At 35.6% G+C, this 23,034-nt stretch overlaps 1 protein-coding gene across 1 annotated transcript in view; it reads right to left on the reverse strand.

The window, feature by feature from the left end:
• Nucleotides 1–20,696: 20,696 nt before the first annotated feature.
• FHIT (fragile histidine triad diadenosine triphosphatase) overlaps nt 20,697–23,034 on the reverse strand; it is a 992,759-nt gene continuing 990,421 nt past the window's right edge. The window contains exon 7 of the mRNA XM_031938250.1: nt 20,697–21,006. The gene's annotated coding sequence lies outside the window, so the exon portion shown is untranslated. The remainder of the gene's footprint in view (nt 21,007–23,034) is intronic.

Below are 23,034 nucleotides of genomic sequence, written 5' to 3' on the forward strand. Positions count from 1 at the left end.
TCTTGGTTTCAGTGGAGAAGTGAAGGAGGAGAGCCTACCACCAAGGTGGTGTGAGATGGGATGAATCTGTCTGAGTCCAAGGGCTTGTGCTCCAGCCTTCAGCCTCCAGCCTTCTGTCTGCTTGTCTCTGAATCTTCCTAATTGAGACTTCTTGCTTATATGCTCCACACTGAATATACACCAAACATTATATCACTAGGAAACAAATTATTTGTTGTAGGATTAAATCAATGCTAAACTAGATTTAACCATTGTCTCCTCGATTCCACTAAGTACCTTGTGCTGGCCCATAGCATCTCCTTGTAGGATTAAATCAATCATACTGAACCATGCTAAATTAAATTGACTTAGTACCTTGTAAGAATCCTTTGTTTCAGCTTCAGAGTTCTGGCCCATAACATGGTCATGGTAATTTTCTAAGAGTTTGAGGTTTCAAATATGATACTGAGAAAGAGAAGGCCTCTCTATTCACTGTGTATAACTTAATTCTTCTTTGATTATATACAAAAACACTTGGAAGTATTAATAGAAATAATCTGCTTCTATAAAAACAAACACTATATTATCTCTCCCTCCTAGGCATCTATAAAATTTATCTAATCTGTAAAATTAAGGGATTGAGCCAAGCACTTCTTTTTTTAATAATAGCTTTTTATTTTCAAAATAAATGCAAAGATCGTTTTCAACATTCACCCTTGCAAAATCTTGTGTTCCAAAATTTTCCCCTGCATTACCTTCACATACCCCCTAGACAGCAAGTTATCCAATAGGTGTTAAACATGTGCAATTCTTCTATCCTTATTTCCACATCTATCATGCTGCACAAGAAAAATCAGATGAAAAAGAGAAAAAGGGAAAAAGAAAAAAAATCAAGCAAACAACAAAAAAAGTGAAAGTACTATGTTGTGATCTACACTCAGTTCCCACAGTCTTTGTGGATGCTGGTGACTTTCTACATGGCAAGTCTATAGAAACTGTTCTGAATCACTTCATTGTTGAAAAGAACCAAGTCCATTAGAGTTGATTATCACATAATCTTATTGATGTGTACAGTGTTCTCTTGGTTCTGCTCACTTCACTCAGCATCAGTTCATGTAAGTCTCTCCAGGCCTTTCTGAAATCATCCTGCTGGTCATTTCTTACAGAACAATAATATTCCATGACATTCATGTACCACAATTTATTCAGTCAATCTCCAACTGATGGGCATCCACTCAGTTTCCAGTTTCTTGCCACTACAAAAACAGGTAGAACTGGACACTTTCAAAAACCTTTTTCAGTTTTGAATTTTCCCATGCTTAGCACAGGATCCAGCACACATTAGATATTTCATAAATATCTACTGATCAAGTAAATAATTACTATACCACATTTTATTCTAAGATATCTGTGAAATTTTAAAAATAGTTGAAAAGACTGAGGGCAGATAATGGGAAGAAATTATTTATAATAAACTATAATTCTTTACAACTTAAGACTTAAGGAATAGTACTCATTTAGTCAGGGGGCTCTATTGGAATTTTTTAATGGTTTCCTTGAATATTAAAATAATAGCATAGACAGTATACAATTGCTGGACGAAAGTTTCTTTTTTCTCAATTGTATTTTATTTTTCCATTTACATGTAAAGATAGTTTTCAACATCCATTTTTTGATATTTTTAAATATTTTTCACACTGTGATAGTATTCTATTTTCCCAAATATATGCAAAGATAGATTTCAAATTCACCTCTGCAAGACCTTATATTCCAAATGTTTCTCCCTTTTCCCCCTCCTCCTATACAAGATATCAATAAATTCAATCCAAGATGCAATAACATCATTCAACATTCATTTAAAAAAAAAAAAGATTTTTGAGTTCCAATATTTTTTCTCATTCTTACCTTTCTCTTCCCCCTCCCCAAGACAGCAAGCAATCTGATAAGTTATATATGTACAATCATTTTTTAACCTAGTTTCATATGAGTCATGTTGTAAAAGAAAAATCAGAACAAAATGGAAAAACCATGAGAAAGATAAAACAAACAAACAAAAAATCTCTAGTTTCCAACTGAATCCTTGACTTCCCATAATATCCCCTCATTCCTTGCAGTTCCTTTTATGCAAATTTAGAAAAGAAGTCTCCCCCCCTCCCTTTCCACTAACTACTATATTTCCCATCATCCTACTAAGAACTCTTCAGCAACACAGGTTAATAGGGATGAGTAGATAAGAAAAGATGAGATGTGGACAAGGAATCCTTGTGCTGACTGGACGCTATAGACATTATATCCGTGGGCAAAGTGGACAACATCTACCAGGCTCTCCTTTGCTCCCATCTCCTTCCCAGTGAAGAAAAAAAGAAATGACTTTTCTCTTAATAGCTTGGCCCACCAGATCACGTTTTGTACCTCAGTTCTTTAGATGATGTTTTCCTTCTTTCCAATTTAGAATAAATGGTTAAAAAATCAAAGAATAGGTGACAATACTGCAAAAAAAAATGCTTTTAACATGTCCAAAATCAGCATTGTAGAGATGAAATCATATCTTGCACTAACACTATGCCTAGCACATAGGAAGTGCTGATTGAATGCCTGTTTACTAACTGAATCAGTGACGTCAATAAAGAAACTTTATAGTTATATATATTTATTTAGCTGTTTCACTAGATATGGGGTTGGAAAGCTCTGAGTTCAAATGTGACCTCAGATACTTATTAGCTGTGCAACTTCAGATAAGCCATTCAGTATCTTTGTTTCCTCATCTGTAAAATAGGGGTGAAAATAATAGTATTTGCCTCCCAAAGCTATTGTGAGGACCGAATGAGATATATAACATGTGTAAAATGCTTTGCACACCTTAAAACATGACATAAATAATGGTTTTAATATTATCTTCCCAATTAAAATGCAAGCATGAGGGCAGGTTTGTTAATGCTTTTTCCTTTGTATCTCTAAGTACAGTGGTTGTCAAATAGTAAGCATTTAATAATTGTTGAACTTCAAAGACAATTAAGTGGAACAGTGGACAGAGGGTTAGGCCTAAAGTTAAGTAGCAAATTCTGAGTTCAAATTTAGCCTTATTAGCTAGGAGACCCCATCTGAGCAAACTTCTGTTTACCTCAATTTTCTCAGCTGTAAAATGTGGATAATAATATCTACCTGGCAGGGTTGTTTTTTGTTGTTCAAAAATTCTAAGTAGTATTTTTATTTATTTATTTTTTGCTGAGGCAATTGGGGTTAAGTAACTTGTCCAGGGTCACCCAGCTAGGAAATGTTAAGCTAATGAGGTCACATTTAAACTCAGGTTTTCCTGACTTCAGAGCTCTATTCATTGAGCCACCCAGCTGCCCCCAATAGTATTTTATTTTTCCAAATGCTTATAAAAATAGTTCTTAACATTTATCCTTGCAAGACTTTGTGTTCCAAATTTTTCTCTCTTCCTGTCCTTCTTCCCTCTCCCCAAAACAGAAAGCAACCTGATGTCCTTATAAACATATGTCCATATTTGTCATGTTGTTTAAGAAAAATCAGGCTAAAAGGGGGAAAATGAGAAAGTAAAAAACAAAAAGATAAACAAAAAGAGTAAAAATGCTATGCTTCAATCCACACCCATCTTCACAGCCTTGTCTCTGGATGCAGTTAGTATCTTCCATCCCAAGTCCACTAGAACCTGGCAGAGTTGTTGTAAGGATCATGTGACATAATAATTGTAAAACATTTAGCATAAGGCCTGGCATACAATAGGCACTAAATAAATGTTTATTCTCTTTCCCTCTTTTTCCTTGTTGATTAATAATAGTAGCATTTCCCCAGTGCTCTGAAAGCAAGCTTTAAAAATATTTTACTTATGTACTCTTATTTAGTTGGCTGTCTCAAGATCGACAAGAGCTATTTTGACATTCTCTTTGAAATCCTTCAAGTTAGCTAATAAAACACTCATTTGGTCTTTGTTGATCTAATATATTCTCTTTTCATTTTCAAAATTGTATTTCCTTCCAATAATGGTGCCATCCCTGGCCAAAGGGGACTGATAGATCTTGGGAAACTTTAATAATGAGAAAATGATTATTTTCTTATTATATTAATAACCTATTTTATATACAGGACCCAAACATCCTTTTTGCTTGCTCATTCAAAATTCAGACTCTCAAGGACATTTCTGATAGTGCCCCAAAATTCACTCCTCCATATCATCTTATCTAACTGGAATTCTTACGGCAACCTCACCATTGTTCAACCCAAGTAAGAGTGGGTAGAGAACAGTTTCTTTTATATAGATTGCTGGAGTCAGAATGATCCCGGAGTACTGACTTGATCATCCCCTAGCTCCTCATTAGGAAAAAAAAAAACACCTTTCCTTATAATATTCATCCTTTCATTAATTGTTAATTAATCAGTTATTTTTCACCCTCAGGAACATCCCCCTTTCCAAAGATTTTTAAGCATTCAATGGTCTCTTAAGAGGATATTGTCTTCTGGTTACTGAAAGAAGTTGGCCTAACTAATAAATTGATAACCAATTTCCCAGAAATTCTTTCTCAGGAATTTTCAATGATCCTAGTAGAATTATATAGTAAGACTGGGATCACCCATTCAGGAGCCAGAGAGACAACACTAGACCTGAACTGTGATCAAAAAAGTAAGTCACAATCAATAGAGTATGAATTATGAGAATTATGGAAAGAAATGATCATTCCATGTGAAAATCTGTGATTGAAGAAATTCACATCATGAATTTGGGGAGAATTGATTTCAAAGGGTTCAAAAAAGAGCATATATATTTAAAGATATATTGGGTAAAAGTGGAAAATTGAAAATGGATGATTGCTACTCAGAATGAGTGGATTAATTATGTCAGATACTGAATTACTTCCCCTTCTCCTTTTCATAATTGAAGAGAAAGAGTGAGTCACATGTAAACATGGAGGACTTATGTTTTTCATTATGGGTACCATTACATTTTCTTCTTCTTGTCCCTCTTCTAAGCTTCTCTATGAGTGTCAAAAATGCCATAATTCTACTATTCTCCAAAGTTCTCTTGTGACTTCTCTTTTTCTCTCACTTCTTGTATCCAATCAATTGCCAAAATTTGTCAGTTCTGTCCCCACAACTCTCATATCCCCTTCTCTCTCTTCATACAGCCACCACACAAGTTCAGACCCTCACCATCTAGCTCTTGGATTCTTGCAAGAGCCTCATAGTTGGTTTCCCAGCCTCAATTCTCTTTCCATTTCAATCCATCATTCATATGGCTGTCAAAGTGATCTTCCTAAAAGGCATTTAACACCCCCATCTCCCCCACCTGTCAAGAAACTAGTTGTTCCCTATAGTCTCTAGCATTAAATATTTTTAATCTTCATTTTACTCTTTTAAAATATCTATCTGTATACATTATACTGTGAATATTATGCACAGTAGTACAGGTTTGTAATTCACAAATACATCCATATTAGCAGTACGTGTTCAAAAAGTGTTTGCTGATTGGAGTACACAGTTAGCTAATAAGGAATTATTAGCACTTAGTGTGGGCCAGGCACTGTACTCAGTATTATACGTTCCAAGAAAGTAATAACATGATCCCTAGTCTCAGTGAATTTGTAATGATGGAGGAGACATGATGAAAACAAATGTGTACAAACAAGATATATACAGGGTGAAGTGGAGGTATTCACCCTAGTATGAAGGAAGAATGGTGCAGACAGGATTTTAATTAGCAGTTAAATTAATCCAAGAGGTAGAGACAAGAATATTCTCAATATGGACAAGGTGAGAATTCAAAGTACAGAGATTCAAAGCAAGAAGTCCAATGTCATTGAATCATAGAGTAGGAGGGGGATATGTGTAAGAAGAAAGGAAAGGGAGGGAGGAGACAGGTTTTGCATGATCAAAAAGATTTGGAGACCACTTATCTGAAGTATCATGTTCCATTTTGGGCACCACATGTGAGAAAAAAAGCTATACACTGGAGTGTATCACTTGAAGGAAATGGAGATCTGTATCTTGGAGAAGAGAATCCTTATGGGAGTAAGATATCCACCTTCAAGTATGTGAAAAAGCCTTGATGTGGAAGAAAATTATTCCATTTGGCACCAGAGGAAAGTACTATGAGAAATGTTTGAAAGTCATGGAGAGAAAAAATGAGGTTGGATAAATAAAGTGATTTCTAACTACTAATGTTCTTCCAAGGTAGGATGGGCAGCCTGGGAGGTAGTGAACTCCCCCTACCCTGAGAGTTTCTAAGAAAAGTGAAGGTGACCGACCGCTTGATGGGTTGGAGATCCAAGGGATGCTTTTGCAAGTCTAAATGCATGTGAGGTCCACTGCAGCAACCCAAGTCTCATTTTATTCCCACATGCTTATTCATTCTTTCAATAAAATTATAGACTATGAAAGAAGAGAGGAATTATCAAAGACTTTTCTGTTCCAAAGGGGTAAAAATCGATTTCCTTTTGCCACGGGCAGACTCTTTGACAATTCAGTCATTTTCTTTCCTTGATTTCTGTCTGTTTCCCTTAGGCACCTCAACATGTTTTGTTTTCGTTCCTTTGTAGGACTCCCCATAGTGGAGAGATTAGTAAACGATGGCCTGACCATGGGGAGCACTGAGGGGGAGTTCAGCTTGGCCAGTTCATCCCAGGCAAAGTAACTTCCTCTCTCTCTCTGACTCATCTGCCTCCTTTAGATAAATAGCTACTCACCTATGGAGCCATTCTGTCTAGCTCATGATATTTATAAGTGCATAATTCAATACTTTAAAATCTATGATTTAATTAGGGCATTACTCCCTCTAACAATAAAAACTGACATTCATAGGGCACTTTGAGGCTTGCAAAGAATTTTGTGCACAATATTTCATTTGAATCTCACAAAAAGTCTGTGAGGTAGCTCTTTTAGCTATCATTGCTTCCATCTTACTGGTGAGGAAACTGAGCATAAAAGAAAAGAAATGACTTGAGATCATAACAAAGGATCATGGATCTCAAAAGCCATGTAGCCTAAATCTTAAAAAGAAGGAAACTGAGACCCTAGAAAATTAAATGATTTATTCAAGGTCATATAGGATAAAAGCATTAGCTTTATGATGTGGAGCTAGGTCTTCCTAACTTAAGCATTTTATTTACTATAATATGCTATCTCTTTCCCCAAAATTTCAACTCTTTGGTCTGGATATTAATAATTGCTTTAGCATACCTTTTGTCCAAAGGTTGTGAACTTCTTTTAGTACAACCAGCCTAATACTCAGACAGTAGATTCAATGCATTATCTGACTCATTGTTTGAACTTTGTTCACTTAGGGGAATTTATTAGGGCTTGTGTTCAACCCACAAAATCTTACAGAGCCAAAGGTCACCTGAACATCAATGAAGTATGGAAGCAGTAGGGTATTAAAGTATACTTGTAAGACAACTAGCTTCTGTTTTTAGAGAAGTATCACAGTACAGAAAGCTACATGTCAAATGCCAATAGAAAGGGAGGCCATGAAACTATATATAAGGATTCCTTCTGAAGAAATATTGATTTAGAAAAGCACATATTAACATTAGCTATGTCCTATTATATTTTTATTTATTTTTTAAAAAATGTTTTACAATTACTGGACCCATTGCAGAAGAAGGCTTCAATGTCACTGACATTTGACATCTCTGATATAGAGACCCTGACCTTGGAAAGACATGGATTCAAACTTTTCTCTGATATTTACCAGTTTTATGACGATGAACAACTACTTAGCTTTAGTTTTTAAATATGAAAATGGAGTTATGATACCAAAAGCTAATCTTCTAATTCACAAGATGGGGCAGAAAAGGCTGCCCCAGATTTCTGGTACTTTGATAGAACTTATGCATATCTTTCAAGCAGTAATTCATACAAAAGCATTCATCTTTAATAGATGACCTGAGGGATTCTCTTCAAGATGATGGGGTAGTAGAAGCAGAACAACCAAACTATATCACGACATCTCCAGAAAGAACAGGAAAAGTGGAATAACAGGCCAAGAATTTTTCAGGATATTCGGGTAAGAACTTCCTTTAGTTAATTTTACTAGTCTGAATATGTATAAAGAGACAGAAGCCAAGGGACACTAAGATAGGCATTGTCGGAAAAAAAATAACTTATGAATATCTTCCAATTCAAAGACTAGTAGAAAATCATGGAAGTTTACAGCCTAAAGTTGTGTATTTGAGGCAAGAAGACTGGAGACCAGATTAAGATCTAGTCAAGAATGCTTGTGGTCGAAGCTGTATTGTTTTGATCTCAAATATAGATTCAGAAGCCAGTGGGGGGACAGACTAGAGCTGACTATAATTAGGGTGCATTATGAATCAACCTTCTTCAAGGGAAATCACCATATATAGCCTATATGGTGTAGATTTTTTTATTTATAAGATCTTGGAAACAACTGCCCCTAAGTTCTCATTACCCAAATCCAAAATGATATAGTTGAGTATCCAAAAAAAGTCCCCCCACTGCTTCCAGAAATGCTTAAAGTCTGGCTGTGCTACAAAGTATTAATTTAGGACGTCAGGCTGAGAAAATTAGTAAACATAAGAAAACACTAGTTATCATAAAATATTAGGTAGCTAAGGATGCTTGAAACAAAATTCAAAAATAGACTAACTCCACACTATAAGCAACGCCTCAAAGAAAATCATAGATTTGCCAACTCGATTGATATACCTGAGAGAAATGAGGCAATTAAAAAGTGATCAGAACCAAAGGACAAAATGAAAATTTAAAAGAATCTGCCAGTTACCTCCTGAAATCCCAAAATGAAAACTCTTAGGAATATTGTAGCCAAGATCTAGGCTTTGGAGTCAAAGAAAAAAAATTTCAGTCACAAAAGCAGAATTCAAGCACTGATCATGTTGAATGACAACTATGGAAGATCTAGTAGCTTGCATAGTAGCAAGCTAATAACTAGTAGCTAGTAGCAAGCTAGTAGCAAAATCACAGTAAAAATTTGCAATAGTCTATCTGGACCATATATACATATGCATGTATACACAAACAATCACATCAAGATTTAACAACCAAGACTAATTGACCTAGCAATATTGAATATAAGGTTTTGTGTGTGTCTGTGTGTGTGTGTGTGTGTGTGTGTGTGTGTGTGTGTGTTTTGCTGAGGTAATTAAGGTTAAGTGAGTCATATAAATAGGAAGTGTTAAGTGTCTGATCTAGATTTGAACTCAGATCCTCCTGACTTCAGGGCAACTAGCTGCCCCTGAATATAAATCTATACAGGAAAAATACATCTTTAATGAAATAGAGAACTTTGCAGTATTTCTTATGAAGAGCTTGAATTGAGCATATACTTTAAAATGCAGACACAAAGAGTCAAGAGAAATATAGAAGAAAAATCAATACATATGAATAATTGGAGATGATTATACTATGACAGTGATAACAATAAAAGTAATCATAACAATAATAATAATAATCACCAATTATACTGAGCTTTAAACAATGTTTTACAAATGTGATATTTAGTACTCACACCAAACCTATGAGGTAGGTGCAATTATTATTTTCATTTTATACATGAAGAGCCCGCGTTCTTATGACTTGTGTAAAAGACAAGAAATTAGTGTTCCCTCAAAACTCTGTCTTCACAAATCATAGAGTGAATAAATGAGTTAGGGAGTCTGGGAGTGTGTGTATTGTATTTTTATGATCTTTTGGGAAAAAAAGGAAAGGAAAAGAAAGGGTAATATAGGGGGGGAAAGTGGGAAAAGGAGGATAAATGTCTTTTCTCAAATACTGGAGTGTGTAAGAAGGCTTTATAAATATGGTGGGTATAAGGGGGGGGGGTACAGTGGACTCCACAGGAAAGTCTTTTATTTGAACTGTGAATGATTGAAGAGCAATCTGGAACATTGCCCAAAGAGCTATAAAATTGAATATCCTTTGACTCAGCAATGCCATTACTAGGTCTATCCAAAGGAAATCATAAAGGAGGGAGGGAAAGACCCACATACGTAAAAATGGTTTTAGCAGTTCTTTTTGTGGTAGCAAAAAAATTGGAAAATAAGTAGATGTCCATCAATTGGGAAATGGTTGAACAAGTTGTGGCATATGAAGGTAATGAGATTTTATTATTCTATAAAAAATGATGAACAAGCTGATTTTAGAAAGGCCTGGAAAGAATTACACAAACTGGTGCTGAGTGAAACAAGCAGAACCAGGAATACATTATACACAGTAACAGCAAGAATGTGTGATGATCAACTATGAAAGGCTTGGTTCTTCTCAGTAGTTCAAATGATCCAAGGCAATCCCAATAAACTTTGTATAGAAAATACCATTTGCATCTAGAAAAAGAACTATGGAGATTGAAATCAACACATGCTATGTTCACTTCTTTTTTTTGTGCTTTTTTTTTCCTCTCCCCTGTTTTTTTTTTTTTTTCTGTTCTGATTTTTAAAAGAAAGATTTAGGAAGAGATTAGTTTTAAGCAAAATAAATTACATATTCAGAAGATGATACATGAAGAAGAGAATAAAAGGAAGGAAAGAAAAAAGAGCCTAAACTTTAGGACTGAGCACAGGGAAGATGAGAATTTTTTTTTACTTTATAGTATTTTTTCTATTGCATGTAAAGATTGTATTTAACATTCATTTTTATAAGATTTTGAGTTCCAAATTTTTCTCCTTCCCTCTTTTTCCTCTCCTATTCCCAAGACAGCAAACAATCTGATACAGGCTATACATATATAACTATATGAAGCATATTTTCATATTAGTCATGTAGTGAAGGAAGAATCAGAATAAAAAAGCAAAATCATGAGGAAGAAAAAAAAGTTAAAATAATATGCTTCAATCTGCATTCAGTCTCCCTAGTTCTTTCTCTGGATATGGCTATCATTTTCCATCACAAGTCTTTTAGATTTACCTTGAATTACTCTAGGTACTCCTGAAAAGAATTAAGTCTATCAGCTGTTCATCACACAATGTTGCTATTATGGATACAATGTTCTGGTTCTGCTGATTTCACTCAGTATCTATTCATATTAAGTCTTTCCAGGTTTTTTGAAACTCATATGCTCATCATTTCTTATAGAAAAAATGTTATTCCATTACAGTCATATATCACAACTTGTTCAGTCATTCCCTAATTGATGGTCATACTCTCAATTTCCAAATCTTGCTACCACAGAAAGAGCTGCTACAAATATTTTTGTTTATGTGAGTCTTTTCCCATTTTTTTTGTGATTTTCTTTAAGATACAGACCTAGTAGTGGTATTGCTGGATCAAAGGATATACACAGCTTTATAGCACTTGGAAATACTTTCAAATTGCTTTCTAGGATGACTGGATGAGTTTGCAACTCTACCAATAATGAATGTATCCTAGTTTTTCCACATCCCCTTTAACATTTATCATTTTCTTTTTTCCTTATGAGGTGGTATCTCAGAGTAGTTTTAATTTCCATTTGTTTAGTCAATGGTGATTGAGATAATTTTGTCATATGACTGTAGATAATCTTAATTTCTTCATCTTCTTTGATCATATCCTAATTGAGGAATGATTTGTAATCTTATAAATTTGACTCAATTCTCCTTATATTTTAGAAATGGTGCCTTTATCAGAAATAATGGTCCAGCTTTCTTCTTTTCTTCTAATCTTGGTTGCATTGGTTTTGTTTCTTTCCACATTCAGTTTTCTGCATGGGTCTAGAATATTTAACTTTTATAAAATTCTTTTTACCTTTTTAACTTCTTTCTTATTTATTTTGTGCTTAGATTTATTTAGTTCTGAGAAGGAGAACTTGAGGTATCCCACTAGTATAATTTTGGTGTCTATTTCTTTCTGTAACTCTCTTAACTTCTCCTCTAGGAATCTGGACACTATACCACTTGGTACACATATATTTAGTATTGATATTATTTCATTGGCTAAAACTTAGCAAAATACAGTTTCCATTCTTATGTTTTTGAATCAGATCTATTTTTGCTTTTTCTTTGTATGATATCAGGATTACTTCTTCTGTATATTATATTCTGCTCCAGCCTTTTGTCTTTATTCTATGTATCTCGTGCTTCAAATATCTTTCTTGTAAACTATATATTGTAGGATTCTGAGTTTTAATCTATTCTGTTATCTGCTTCCATTTCATGGAAATTCATTCCATTCACATTCACAGTTATGATTACTAACTCTGTATTTCCCTTGTTTATAATTTTCTCTCTCTACTTATCCCACTTTTACTTTTTCCTTCCTGATCAGTGTTTTGCTACTGACTCTGTTCTTTTAGGCCTCCATTTCTTTCCCCCTTTTCCACTCCTACTTCTTGTCTCTCTTCTATAAGCCTCCCTCATCTCTTTTCTTTCTCCTTTCCTCTCCTACTTCCTTTTAGGATGAAATAATTTTTTTTTATTTAATAATGCGTGTGTTATTCCTTCTTTGAGCCAATTCTGGTGAAAGAAAAATTCAAACAAGGGTTATTCCCCCTTTCTTTCCCTTTATTTTAATGGAACTTCTGTGCTTCTCCATATTCTGCCTCCTCCTGTCTTATTCTCACAATACAATCTTTTTTTTCACTCTTTAATATTTTTGTGTCATCACATTCAAGTCAACATATACTCCCACTCTGTCTCTGTGTACTCCTTTTAACTGTCCTAATAGAGATAACAGTTTTCAAAAGTTACAAGTATCATCTTCTCATATAGGATTGTAAACAGTTTAAACTTATTGAATAACTTTTTTTTCCTTTTTATGCTTCTCTTGAGTCTTATATTTCAAGATAAAGTTTTCTGTTCAGCTCTAATGTTTTCATCAGGAAAGTTTGAAAGTACCCTAATTCATTTAATATTCATTTTTCCCCTGAAAGATTATGCTCTGTTTTGCTAGGTGGTTGATCCTTGAGTATAATCTTTTGGCTTCCAGATTATCATATTGTATGCCCTCTAATTCTTTAATGTAGAAACTGCTATGTCCTGGGTAGTTCTGACTATGGTTCCTTGAAATTTTCTTTCTAGCTGGCTGGTGTATTTTCTCCTTCACCTGATAATTCTAGAATTTGACTACAAGATTCCTTGGAGTTTTCATTTTGGGATCTCTTTCAGGAAATGATCAGTAGATTCTTTCTATGACTATTTTGTCCTCTGATTCTAGCACATTGCGGCCATTTCCCTTGATAATTTCTTGAAGGATGATGTCCAAGCCCTTTTTTTTTTGGTTGAAGCTGTTGAATCTTTCCCACTTCCCATAATTCTCCTTCATAATTCATTTCTTTCCCCAATTTTTCCTCTAGCTAATTGATTTTTTACTTAATTTTTAATATCCTATTTGAGTTCTTCAAAGATAATTTTTTGAGCTTGAGACAAATTCATATTCCCTTTTGAGACTTCACATGTAGGCATTTTGCCAATGCTATCCTCTTCTGGATATATATTCCAATGTTTTCTGTTGGCAGTAGCTTTCTATGGTCCGCGTTCTTTTTGTTTTTTGTTTTGCTTTTTGCTCATTTAAAAAAATTAAACTCTGTTCCAGGGACACAGGACCCAAATTTGTTTTTCTGGGTAACAGATGTCTGGTCACTGGCTTTCTGTGCTGGGACCTGAGGGTTGGTGACCATACTTGGTCATACCTATTGTGCTAGAGTTTCAGGACTTGTAATCTGTCTTTTGCACTAGGGCTGGAGGCCTCATAGCTAGCCTGCTATGCCATTGGCTTGCTGAACCAAGACCAAGGGGTTTTGGTTGCTGATCTTTGTTGCAGCTTAGAGCCTCCCATTATATTGCCCACACTAGGCCTGCAGTGGGCTGTGCTCCTCAAGTGAGACTGACCTTTTCTGAAGTCTTTTTAAGTTTTCTTAAGCTGTTATGTCATTTCATTCCAATTTTTTTGGTGTTCTGTCATTCCAGAATCTGTTTAAAGCTTTGATTTAGAGTTGTTCCTTAAAAATATCTCAGGCAACTTCCTGCCTTCTCTCTGCCATCTTGGCTCTATCCAGAAAAGAGTATTAATAGAATAGAAGTAGTTTGAAATAAATATAAATCAATAGTGTTGAGCATGTTTTGTTTTTTTTTGTTAGGGAGCAGAAAGGGAGAAAGTATAAAAAGATAAAATAAAAAGAAATATACAAGAATTAGAATTATGAGCACAAATGAGACTAGTTCAGTCATGAAAATGAAAGTAGTAGAATGGATTAAATAGCAATTCTAAAAATGGTAGTGTTAGCAGTAAGACAATAAAAAGGAAATTAAAATTAAGCATTAACAAATAGAAAGAAAACCTACTTCTTTTTGAAAATGACATAATGCTCTATTTGGAGATCTCTAGATAATCAAGTACCAAACTATTTAAAATAATAATTTAAGCAAAATATCATATATCACAAATTCATACAAATCATAAACATTTCCATATATTACCAATAAAATCCAGTAGAGGTACTAAGAGAAATTCCATTCAAAATATTTGTAGAAAGTATAAAATATTAAGGAGTTCACCTATCAATACACAAGCAGGAAACAAATAATAGAACCAATTTTTACAGTCATAAAGACAGACCTAAATAAGTTTAAAGTTATTATTTGCTCATCGTTAGGCCGTGTCAGTGCAATTTAAAAAAGCAGCATTTTCCAGATTAATTTACTTATTCAGAGCCATACGAATCAAACTACTGGAAGATTAATTTAGGTGATAGAAAATAACAATAAAAAAATTCATCTACAGGGAAAAAGGTCAAGATAGTCAAAGGAAATGATGAATGAAAGAAATTTGATTAAAAATGCATTACATAATTCATGGGTCTACATAAGATATATTGAAATATGTGGATGCAGATTTGGAAGAATGTTTGAGAGAATAGCTATTTATTTTTTTATTTGCTGTCTTATCAGCATATATGAAAATGCTTCAGACTATCCAGGACAGTTGGTCAAGGCTTTCAAATGTTGGTCAGTGTCAGCAGGATGGAAAATAGTGGGATTTCCTCTTCCATGGTCTCAGGTCTGCTTCAATGGCAGGGCAGAGTGGAAAGGTAGAGCACTGAGATTCCACAGTTGGTGTCCTTAGGTGGACTGGTCAGTGAGGAAGAGTACAGGCAGAATAGCGTGCCCAAAGAGTTTTTCTTCTTGACATGTTTCAAGAAAATTAGGGGAAGTCAGTATAAATCATGGAGAAGTGTTTCCTTAGGGGATGAAGTCATCTCTCAAGTGTCTCTCAAGACCTTCTCTCTAAATCATGTTTCAGGATTTTTTTGTGAATTTGCTATGGTGCTTGGGGATCACAAGCCTGATCTAGGAGTCTGAGTTTGGGTGCAGAGGACTATTTTAGCAAATGAGCTAGTTTCTAAATGATGGGTAAAGAAAAAGGGGAAAGATGAGTGGAGAGAAGGATAATGGGTGATACCCAACTGTGTTTTAAGTGGGCTAAGGTGGTGCCCTGAAGTTCATTCTTATCAATGGGTGGTCATAACTCCTTACTGTAAGGAGAGACCTGCCTTAGAATGGGGCTGGATTTTCACATTTCTCTGGAGGTACACAGGTCAGTTTCAACAGGATAAAGGGAAGTAGGAGTATCTGCTGCAGGTTTCAGGTCTTCCTCCTTGAGTGGGTGATACTCCCAACTATAGGATCTAGAAACTCTGGGGATTTTTTGTTTACTTTTTGGTGAGCAAATGGCAGGGATTCCAATGGACATAGAGTCAGGACTCAGGGTCTAGTCTGAGGCATTTTGAGAGGTGGTCCTCAGACAAGCTGCAAAGGTCTCCCCGTTTTTCTTCCTTCTCCCCTTCTGAAATGCTGTGGGAAATGGTTGCCCAATGTAATTCTGAAAATCGCTCTCTGCCCTGGTACCCTAAGAATAAAGGTTGAGGAAGGCAGTGAAGTCCTTAGAAACAATTACTGAGGTCATCCCTAGGGTTAACCCAAAGGCCTAAGTGATCCAGGATATCTTGGTCCCTCCTTTCTCATCCTTCTGATGGGAGGAAGGAGATTGGGGAAGTTTGAGTTTTAGGCTATCAAGGGCTTCTAAAATACTGATGTTTGTAGGTTGGGGGAAAGGTGCTTGTTTGTCTTAGGGTCTTTGAGGGGCTGATAGTTATTGGGCTCTAAGAAGTCACTGCCATTGGCCTCCAAAGTCAATCCATTTGAAACTTGGGCCTGGGCATAGCCTCTGCTGCTCTACTATATGGGACATACTCCTCTTAGTTATCTCCAAGTATCTTGTGCTATGAATCTCAAAGCTAAACCAAGCTTCCCAATTTCTGGGCTTGGATCTTAGTGAGTGATCTCTATAGTTTATGAAGATCATCCTATGTACTTCTAGAGGGCAAAATGACCTGACTGATGAACAAAGTTACTCACCCAGTACCTAACCAAATGCTCTGGTTTTGGGAGTCCCCTAGTTTCTCAACAATGAGCAGCTAGGTGATGCAGTGGATACGGTGCCAGATCTGGAGTCAAGAGGACATGAATTCAAATCCAATTTCAATACTTTCTAGCTGAGTGACCTTGGACAAGTCATTTAACACTGTTTTCCTCAGTTTCCTCATTTGTAAAATGAGATGGAGAAGGAAATGGCAAACTACCCAAATATGTTTGCCAAGAAAACCTTATATGGGGTCATGAAGAGTTGGATAACTGAAAAGACTCAACAGCAAAAAATTTCTCAATGCCAAAATATATTTGCTGTTCCATGAAGATGGGGGAGCAGAAGAAAGGAACAGATACAAAACTGAATTATTGTCTTTTTTTAAGGTAAATACAGTTAGCAAAATCCTTGGTTCCCTTAATGTCATAATATTTGTAGCATTCCCAATTGCTTAATGTATGGAAAGTGTTTTGTAAACTGTAAATAGGGATTAGGGATTGAACCTTTGTGCTCTCTTTGTAAAGAGAAATTCTAGGTAAGGAAACTCCTTCCCAGGTAAACACCACCATCTTTATAAGTCCCAAAAGATTGACTCAGAGCAGTAAGAAGATGTCTGGCACATTTGGTGTGACCTTAAATAAATAATTTCAATTCTGATTTTACAAGGAAATTCTAAAGCTATATAAATTTCAAAGAAGTTCATAGTCTTCTTTGTTATAGAGAATTTCCTAAGTAGGAGTTCTCTATGCTAATAAAAAATAAAATCCCAGGTCCAACCAAAATACATATACATATATATATATATATATATATATATATATATATACATATACATACATATATATATTTTTAATGGTCTTTCTTCATTTCCTCTTCTTTTATTTGAATACTCATCTACCTCTAGCCTATCCATAAAGATGTTCAGTTCCTCCCATTTAAAAACAAAACAAAACAAAAAACCTCTTTACTTAATTGCCCTATCTTTCCTCTAGCCATACTTTTCTCATTCTCCTCACTTTCACAACCAGACTCCTAGAATTGTTTACATTAATTTCCTTTCTTCACTATTTACTCTTCAATCTTTTTCAATGGCTTTCAGGCTTCACTCTAGGCCTGCAATTGTTCTCTCCAGGATTACCAGTGATTTCTTAATTAAACAGGATGACTTTTATCAGTCCTCATTCTCCTTGTTCTCTCTTCTGATTCTGACATCCCCAATTCTTCCAGGTACTTTTCTCTTGGCTCCTGTTAGATAGTTCTAACCTAGTGTGTGACTGTGGGCAAGTTACTTCACCACTGCAGTTTTAGTCTCTTCATCTTTAAAATCAGTGAATTGCAAAGGATGATTTCTAAAATCCCTTCTAGCTCTAAATCTCTGATCCTACAATTTCATGTTTATTTCATGAAAGGTAGGAAGAATGCAAAACTTTACAATTCTAGTTACAAGCCCTAACAGGACTAACAGCTCTAAGCAAACCCAAAAGCTTCCCCATCACCTTGATTTTCCTACTTTGAATTCTTTATCATAGTATTGATGAACATTAGATACAGTTTTCAAATTACCCAGTTCCCTTATAAATCAAAGAAATCACTGAAATAGTAGTTGGGGGAAGCAACCCACAGACTTTAACCAATGAAGGTGATTCCCTCTTACAATCAAATTGTCTGGATCAACAGATATCTTGGGGAAAATCAGGATTCAGGAAGTAGAATTGCACTTACCTTCTCTAGAACTAACGAGAAGTTGCCTCGAGGTTTTAAATTTTTAAAGTAACACTCAAATACTCTTTTTTGGTTTCTCCCTCTCCCTCTCTCTCTTCCTCTCTTCCTTCCTCTCCTTCTCTTCCTCCCCCTCCCCCATTCCTAATTCCTCCCCCCCCCTTCCTCCTCTTCCTCTCCCTTTCTCTCCCCCTCTCCTTTTAATTCTCAAAACTAGCAGATTACAAAGGAGCAAGATTTTCTATTATCTTTCAATCAAGAAAGAGATTTTTCATTAAGATATTTCAAACAAACAAAAAAAGATATTTAAAACACCTGTTATTCTATAGGGAGTCACCTATTATAATTTCATCTTCTCCCTTGTTCCATGTCTTATTGATTTAACTAATTATTTGATTTGCAGAGATAACATATCCTCTTGAGTGTTCATTGTAGAAGCTAGCATAAAATGAGGGAGTTTATTTTGTGGTTACATGTGGCAGCTAGGTGGCTCAGAAGTAGAAGGTGAACTGAATTCTAGGGAAAAGCAATTTGAAGTGGGGATGATAAGAAGCCATTTGGTATAGACTTACACTATAGACTGGGCCCATATAGAGTAGGCAACTTATTAATTGTGGAAATTTGCTTTAATATCACAGGAAAGCCTGACTTCTTAAGTCACTAATAGGAGAATCATTATACAAATAATAGAATCACACAGCATATTCTTAGAGAAATAAAGTAGTCCCCTTCTTCCCTCTGGGAAAAGTTATCTTTAAAGCCAGAGAATAACAAACTGGATCTTTTCTGTGTTAAAAAGCAAGATTTAGGGAGCCAGTAAGAAATTTTCATCAGGAGACAGGACTTTAATAGTGTTGTAGTCGTTAATTGACTTTCACAAAATATTAGAGTTGGAACTGACTAACCACTTACTTTGATATAGAGGAGAAAACTGAAATTTAGAAAGAAAAGTAACTTCTTAGTTTGGGGGTCTGAGTACCCTATTTCAACTCCCAAGCCCTGGTGCAAATCTTAGCCCTGCCACTCAAACTTTGGAGGTTCTTTAGCCTCCCTGAAACTTGCTTTCTTCATTTATAAAGTTAGAGTGAGTCAAATAACCTATAAGGTACCTTTTAACTGCAACCTGGAGATTCTGTACTTAGTGTCACACAGCTAGCAAATGGAAAAGCAGGATTTCAAGCCTAGTTATTGTGGCCTTAAATCCAGTGCTCTTTTATTCAATTAAACATTAATCAAGGAATTTGTGTGCAGAAAATCATACTGGGCTCTTGAAATACAATTGTTGTTCTGACTAAGTTATAACCTCACTTGGGTTTTGTGGGGTTTTTTGTTTGTTTGTTTTGTTTTGTTTTTTAAGATACTGAAGTGGTTTGCCATTTCTTTCTCCAGCTCATTTTACAGATGGGCAAATTGAGGCAAAAGGGATTAAGTGATTTGCCCAAAGTCATACATCTACTGTCAGAGTCCCTTCTGGTCTTGTTGACTCTAGGCCTGATACTCAATTCACTAGGTCACCTAGCTGACCTTAAAATACAAGGACAATAATAAAATAGTCACAGTCCTCCAAGAATTTACATTTTATGGAAAGGGGAGAAGGGAGTATATATGCAAACATGCATATATACACATATGTATATGCATGTATGTGTTTATGCACAAATACATGTGTGTATGTACACACATATCCATATCTATATATCTCCTCTGAAGTTGATAGTATCCGGTTTATTATGCATATGTTACAAACATGGGCACCAACAAATATTCTATGACTTTGTATAATTATCCATGATTATAAAACAAGTTTGTATCTGCTTCCTAAGGTCCCCTGACTTCCAAGTACAGAGTTCTATTGCAAGTTACTTCTTCTACACTGAATAAATTATCTCACAAGGCTGTAAAACCAGTATGGGGTGTAGTGGTTAGAGAGAGTTATTTGAAAAAGAATTCTTTTTTAAGGCAGGGTTCATTTCCAATTTCATTATGATAATGCTATTTAAACCTTTTATCTTTCTACTGCCCTTCTCTCTGGTCCCTTTGAATACAATGGAGAAAGAAATCACAGGGTCATAGATTTAGAGCCTCAAAGGCCATTCAGTCCAGCCCTTTCATTTTAAAGAAAAGGTTAAGCAGCTTTCCAAAGGTTAGTCAGTCAGTCAGCAAAGGGAGTAAGTGTCAGAGGGGGATCTGAAGTTGGGTCCTCTGACTCTATAGTCAGTCTTTCCCTCTTAAGAAAGTCTGCCATTAACTATTTCATCTATGGTGCAAGCATAGTAAGTGCTTGGGAATCAAAGGCTGTGAGAGTCATCTGTGAGGTAAGGTGAAGGTAAGGGCACTTTCCTTCCTTCTCGTTGCCCCCAGTCACTCCGCATTCATTTATCTCCCCAAGTTTATTGTGTGATAGTGTCTTCTTCAGATCCCAGAGTTCTGAATCACCCCATTAGAAGCAGGAGAGGAATATAAGATCTTAAGAAAGGTTATGCATTTCCTGTCCCTATATCTCATCTGGCTAAACCCGTGCTCTTCTCTCCAGATTTATCTTATCTAGCCTATAACAAAGCTCTGCTTTTTCAGAGTACAATAGCTTCAAGAGATTGATATCTTTAGTTTCCTTTTGGACAGTAATAAGTAGCACAGGGAGAAAAGCTTTCTAACAGAACCACCACATCATGGACATTTTAACAAATGCTTTATTTCCAGTCAGGACCAGGGACAGCTGCCCGTCTAAATAGCAAAGCCAGGGGGAAAATGAGTATGAGTGGAGCCATCGGAGAGAAAAAGGGCCTGTCAGTCATTCTGATGGAAAAACATATCTAACAACAGGCCCATGGGTAACAAAGAGTTACATCAAAGAAGGGGTGCTTTTTTTGGAGGGAATAATCAATCCTGCTCAGCTTCATGGTCAAGGTGATGACATCTTGGATGAGAAGACCCACTTTCTCTTGTCTTGAGATTTGTCCAAGATGCCTTCTTATCTGGAAGCTGTTGAGTATAAAAAAGAGAGACATTTAATGAGAACCATAATCACTCCAAAGTCAGGCAATAAAATGAAATATAATCTTGTTTCTCGTGAATCTAGGAATAACCAAATGATTAAGACCCAGTAAGTCAAATAGAGGGTACTAGAAGGTCAGCCTGATGCTCTGATTCACCTCTTCTAGCAATGTGACTTAAGCAAATGAGCATTTATTAAGCACCTACTGTGTGTACATAGTGTACCAGAAACTGGAGAGGAAAAGACAAAAGTGAGCTAATCTTTACCTTCAAGAAGCTTATATACTACTAGAAACTGTTTCCTAAAGGTCTGCTTCACACATGATCAGATGCTCTCCTCCCATGGATTCATCATGGCAAGTAATTTAACATTATTATTTTATATCATCTATTTGTTGATGTATTGGCCAGAGGTTGAGGTGACAGCTTTTCTTCTCATTTGAGTGACTCTGAGTGAACTATTTAACCTCTCTTGGTCTCCATTACCTCATCATCAAAATGGGGAGAGTGGATTTAAGTTGCATGCAGTGCTCTGCTCCATGAATCCCTACTCTTTTCTTCTTTCCTAATCTCTAAAAAGTAGCAGTATCAGTGTGTCAGTTTAGGGGACCAAAACTGACAGAAGCTTAGTTGAAGTATTTAGAGTAGACAAAGAAAAGCACAGGAGAGCAGAAGTAGGGAGAACATGTGTAAATTACTGAGAGGCATATTGTAGCTTAGTCTAAGAAATCTTCCTACAATTATAATTGCTCAGAAACAGAACAGAATCCCTTTAAAATCCTCTTCCACTGAAGGTAGGATGATTACTTGTTGGGGATATTGGAGAGGAAATACATGTTTGAAAAGTGAGTTGGACTTGGTTGTATCTACAAATCATTTCCAATTCTAACATGCTAACATCTCCTTCCTCTTTTATAGATGAAGAAATTGAGATGGAAATGAGTAAAGTGACTTTCCAACATCACCAAGAAAACATGATAAAACTGGGATTTGAATATAGATATGACTTCTTTTCACTGTATTATGTGACTACCCTAATGCCTCAAGGGACTTGCCATTTGTAAAACATCAGGTAAAAAAGAAGGAAGGGAAAATGTAATTTAACTTCTATTGGATAGAATAAAGCATAATGAGTAGACTAAAGGCTTTGGGTCATGAAAATTGAACATGTTAAATTGGTCTGTACAGTTTGAAATCAACAGTCATAGACTTCCTGATCCCTTGGAAATTTGGGAACTACTGCATTTGTCCATCCTAAATCTCAAAAGCAGGGTGCATCCCATTCTGCTTTCATCTATGAGTCTGTGGGCTTATTTCTTTCTGCTATATGAAGGTTCGTCCTATTTTCATGCAAAATCTTTCAAGAAACAAATCTTCCAGGAAATATAAAAAAGTTGTACAAAGTCCTGGTCTTGGAGTCATCAGACCTGATTTAAAATCCAGTACTTATCTCTAGCAAATCCCTTAACCTTCGTGAGCTTTAGTTTCCCAAAAGCAACAAATGTTGTTTTAGCATATTCTACATGCAATCCAATGTGCTAGATTTGGAGAATACAAAAATCATAACAATAGAGAACAGTCTTTGCCCCCAGGAAGTGAAGGAAGCCAGCATTATTAAATAAGGGTAAATAAAGGTCTCAGATAAGACCTTACTAGCAAATCCTTATTGGGAAAAAAAAGCAAATAAAGGACAGCTAGATGGTACAGTGGATAAAGCACTAGCATGGAGTCAGGAGGACCTAAATTCAAATCCAGCCTCAGACATTGAAATAGCTGTGTCCCTGAACAAGTCACTTAACTCCAAGTGCTTCTCAAGAAGAAGAAAAAAGGTTAAAGGTTGAAAAAAAACAGTTATTTTGTATGAAGCATTGTGCTAGGCACTGAAGTTACAAAGGCCAAAATGAAAGAATCCTTGCTTTTAAAAAAAGAAATATAATATGAATTCAGGTCATAAACACAAACTTATTAAACTTGGTGATGTTCTAGATTCACCTGGGATATTAATGGAGTTAGAAA

This window comes from Sarcophilus harrisii, chromosome 1 (genome assembly GCF_902635505.1).
Source record: "Sarcophilus harrisii chromosome 1, mSarHar1.11, whole genome shotgun sequence".
Taxonomy (NCBI): Eukaryota; Metazoa; Chordata; class Mammalia; order Dasyuromorphia; family Dasyuridae; genus Sarcophilus; species Sarcophilus harrisii.